We start from the raw sequence: 4,900 nt of genomic DNA, 5'->3' as shown, positions 1-4,900 counted from the left end.
TATTGGGGATATCTGCTGCAATCCCCCATTTTCGATCACAAAAGCAGCCCCCATAGGTTTCTATATGTTTCTATGGGTGCTGTATACATGCTGAATTTACCAAGCTCTGGAATGGGAAATATTATGGAGCTTGGCCCCATAAACTAACACCAGGGACATAACTAGATATTTGAAGGCCTCATAGCAAAAGTTTGTAAGGATCCCTATGTACCACCCAATTGTGAAAAATGTATATAACTCATGTAACTTTGAGAAGGGAGATGGGCCCCCCTAAGCTCAGGGCCCCATAGTGGCTGCACCCATTGCACACTGTGACGCTGACATGGTTCTTATTATGTCTCTGGGAATCTTCCTCTGCAACAAACAAAGTTATACAGCTGGTAGTTATCTGACAGGCAGAACTTACACTCATTCTCCTCACAGGGACATCAAACCGGAGAACGTGCTTCTGGATGCAGTTGGCAATGCCAAAATCTGCGATTTTGGCCTTGCAGTGAAGAACACCAGTGGCCAGGAGATGTTAGGAGTTGCCGGGACGATGGGTTACATGGCCCCAGAGGTGAGTAACAGATTCATTGTCTACAATATCTTGGTTCTTAATGATATCTAAATACAGGGTCAGATTCATAGATGGATGCAGGGTCTGATTCAGGGATGGACGCAGGGACTGATTCAGAGATGTGTGCAAAGCCTGATTCAGGGATGGATGCAGGGTCTGATTCAGGGATGGACGCAGGGTCTGATTCAGGGATGGACGCAGGGTCTGATTCAGGGATGGACGCAGGGTCTGATTCAGGGATGGACGCAGGGTCTGATTCAGGGATGGACGCAGGGTCTGATTCAGGGATGGACGCAGGGTCTGATTCAGAGATGGACGCAGGGACTGATTCAGAGATGGACGCAGGGACTGATTCAGAGATGGACGCAGGGTCTGATTCAGGGATGGACGCAGGGTCTGATTCATGGATGGACGCAGGGGCTGATTCAGGGATGGTTGCAGGGTCTGATTCAGGGATGGATGCAGGTTCTGATTCAGAGATGGATGCAGGGCCTGATTCAGGGATGGATGCAGGGTCTGATTCAGGGACGGATGCAGGGCCTGATTCAGAAATGGATGCAGGGACTGATTCAGGGATGGATGCAGGGTCTGATTCAGAGATGGATGCAGGGCCTGATTCAGGGATGGATACAGGGCCTGAGTCAGAGATGGATGCAGGGCATGATTCAGGGATGGATGCAGGGCCTGACTCAGGGATGGATGCAGGGACTGATTCAGAGATGGGTGCAGGGCCTTATTCAGAGATGGATGCAGGGTCTGATTCAGAGATGGATGCAGGGCCTGAGTCAGGGATGGATGCAGGGCCTGAGTCAGGGAGGATGCAGAGTCAGATTCAGAGATGGATGCAGGGCCTGATTCAGAGATGGATGCAGGGCCTGAGTCAGGGATGGATGCAGGGCCTGAGTCAGAGATGGATGCAGGGCCTGATTCAGAGATGGATGCAGGGCCTGAGTCAGGGATGGGTGCAGGGCCTGATTCAGAGATGGATGCAGGGCCTGATTCAGGGATGGACGCAGGGCTTGATTCAGAGATGGATGCAGCGCCTGATTCAGGGATGGATGCAGGGTTTGATTCAGAGATGGACGCAGGGCCGGATTCTGGGATGGATACAGGGCCTGATTCAAAGATGGGTGCAGGGCTTGATTCAGAGATGGATGCAGGGCCTGAGTCAGGGATGGATGCAGGGTCTGATTCAGGGATGCATGCAGGGTCTGATTCAAGGATGGATGCAGGGGCTGATTCAGAGATGGGTGGAGGGACTGAGTCAGGGATGGATGCAGGGTCTGATTCAGGGATGATTGCAGGGTCTGATTCAGGGATGGATGCAGAGTCAGAGTTATATGGCATTGCATAGCCACAGAGAAGCAGCTGTGTAATACCTTACAACTGATAAGCTAATGCAGCAGGAGGCATCTGGTGTACATAGATACTTCCTGTCAGCATTGCAGATCCAAGTGCTGCATCCTAAGATGCATCAGATGTTGTACGAGACCACTATCCAGCTGAGTAACCTTGAGGTTACTCTCATTGTCCCTCGCAGCTCTGTAGCCAAGGCCAGGAAATCAGCATTGGAAGATGAAGACCCTGGCCCATTCTCTGGAACAGAGGCTGGACCCACCCACCCACCCCCCACCGCCAAAATGGCCGCAGCCTGTGAATCAGGCTGCGGATATGGAGATCTGTAAGAGATCTTGCAGTAGGAGATTGGTGCATGTGCAGTACAGATCCTCTCAATACAAATCTAGATGGCTGTGACATTTGCAGATTTTCATACAGCCGTTGCATACACATGTGTGTACAGAGATGCCCACCAGCCAATGTCTTAGATCCACCGCTTACATACAAAAGATGCTACATCGGTCCCAGAATTGAACTACTGAGCGACCCTATGGTGTTTCATAATGTCCGTCTCAACTAAGAGGCCGGGGCCAGTCCAACTGTAAACAAATGCACAGTGGCTGACTAGGAGGTGCCCAGAATATGGTGGGGACATGCCTGTCTTTTGTAGCCACCCCTTGTTACTTCCCCTAAATAGTTGCTATCTGTTACTTTGTGAATAAATCCTCACTGAGTCGGTTGTCTCAAATCAATCACCGCGTGTGTGCAGTGCGGCAGTGACACATGGGCAGTGGCAAAAATCAGTCCACTGTGTCTGACATCAACACTGCATTCACCTCTGTATTAGGCCCATAGTCACATAGGGGTCTAATTATTAGGCAGTGAAGTGGAGTTTTTGGCCAGAGAAAGAGGATACCACTGTAATATGCGGCGACATGGAATGCTAATGTGCATGGGAACATTGCTATTTATGAATAGACCCAATCATTACAATGTTCAAATAGCATAATTATGTAGAGATAAAAAAAGGAGAGAGGGCCCTGCTCTCACGATCTTACAATCTATAGGGGATATGGGTGGACACAATAGGGGGCAGAGGGTAAAGTAGAGATGGGCAGAGACTGTAGAGGTAGTAGGGAGGGTAGTAGGGTAGAATGAAAACAATACATGTAAAGGCTGGGAAGCAGGTTAAAGACTAATGAAGTGAGGGAGGGAGTTCCAGAGGTTAGGAGAGGCTCAGGAGAAGTCCTGACTGTGAGAGTGGGAAGTGGTGATCAGGGAGATTAGCAGAGAGATGAGGGTGGGAGGAAGCATGTGAGGAGATGAGGCTGGAGATGTAGGGAGGAGAGGTGTGAGTGAGAGCTTAGTAGATGAGTGATTTTACATTAATAAACATATTTTACTAAAGAGTAAAAGCCTATACCAGGAATGATTCAGTAACAATATATAGTAGTCAGTACAGTGTATGAATGGCTTCCACAGGGTATTCATTCCCCAAATGAGTCTTATGACCCTGTCGTATATACAGTCTGGGAGCTCTCACCCCTCTTGATCCCATTTTCATATGTGAATAGCTTCAGAAAAGATGCCAAGCTGTCCTTCCTCTACTCATTTGCCTCTGCTTGTTTCGGCTTTCTATATAATATTCTCTTACACTGTCATTACCATTACAGTTATTTTAATTTAGTAATTTATTTCTATCACATAAACCCTCAGCTGAATGCTGTCTGTGTAATTACCAGTATATGTTCTTTGACATTCTTCCTTCCATCAGATCTCTCAATGTGTACATACAGCAGAGCTGTCAGCATAACCCGGTGCCTCCTGCCCGGTTGGACAATGCACTAACCATCCATTTCTCCATCATGTTTTCACAGATGCTTAGTCGGGATCCATATGATGCCATGGTAGACATTTTCTCGTTGGGTGTCACAATGTATGAGATGGCCACAGGATACCAACCCTTTTATTGTGGTGAAGAGAACATTAAGGTTGCACGATCTGTCCTCAATGATGACCCAGTCTACCCAGAGGAACTAAGTCCAGGCATTATCAACATCATGAAGCGAGTGAGTATGCAGTATACAGGCTTATCACAGGGTCAGGAGATTATACAGTCACAGGGGAAATGCACAGGTCTGAGAACATACATTAATACTAGCATAGGCAGTCAGCATGCCACCACATAGTTATAGCTACAACTCTCATTTGTAACTACAGTAACAAGGTGGCAAGGGTGACTAGTGTGCCCTGAGAAGATTGCCCCAGTTTAAAGGGAGCTATCATGAAGCTGTAATTGGTTTAGGCTTTGAGTATTATTATATTGATTATTTTCCTAATGGTTAATTAACTGGGGAGAAAGTAAGGCCTGCAGGGAGCTGGGCTACATAGGCAGTCATATTATCAGTGGCAGGAAAAGGGAAGCACTTAGCAAATGGGGTGGAGGACAGAGCCAAACCAAATAGCTGCCCAAACCTGGGTAACCCCCTGTAAGGGTCAGCATTGTTCTTCCATATTACATAATGAAAGTAAATAATAAGTAAATGAGCAGGTCATATGTTATGGAACAATAGAGACAGATGGGATGTAGTCAGGATATCCCGACAGCTACTTCCCGACATGGGACTAAAAATAGGCATCGATATCCCAACGCCAATCATTAGCCCCACTACTAAATCCCGATACCCAACTCACCGGATGCAGGTAAGCTATGTGCCTTAGCGTCTAGCTGTGGGGGTGAGGGTTCACTTTAGAGACCCCCGCATTGACTAGAGTTAGGCACCCTCCTGGGAGGGTTACGGTAGGGAAAAGGGGGGTTAGGATTAGGCACCCCTAAGGGGGCATAGGGTTAGGTACCACCGTGGGTGGGTTAGGTTTAGGGTATGGGGATGGGGGGTTAGGTTTAGGCACTAACAGAGGGAGGTTAGGGTTAGGCACTAGGGGGAGAGGATAGGGTTAGGCACCCCTAAGGCAGGGTTAGGGTTAGGGGGGCTGAGGGCAGGG

This window comes from Taudactylus pleione, unplaced genomic scaffold (assembly GCF_031769625.1).
Source record: "Taudactylus pleione unplaced genomic scaffold, aTauple2 ptg001460l, whole genome shotgun sequence".
NCBI classification, from domain to species: domain Eukaryota; kingdom Metazoa; phylum Chordata; class Amphibia; order Anura; family Myobatrachidae; genus Taudactylus; species Taudactylus pleione.
The sequence above is the reverse complement of the archived record's forward strand: the minus strand, read 5'-3'. Positions refer to the sequence as shown.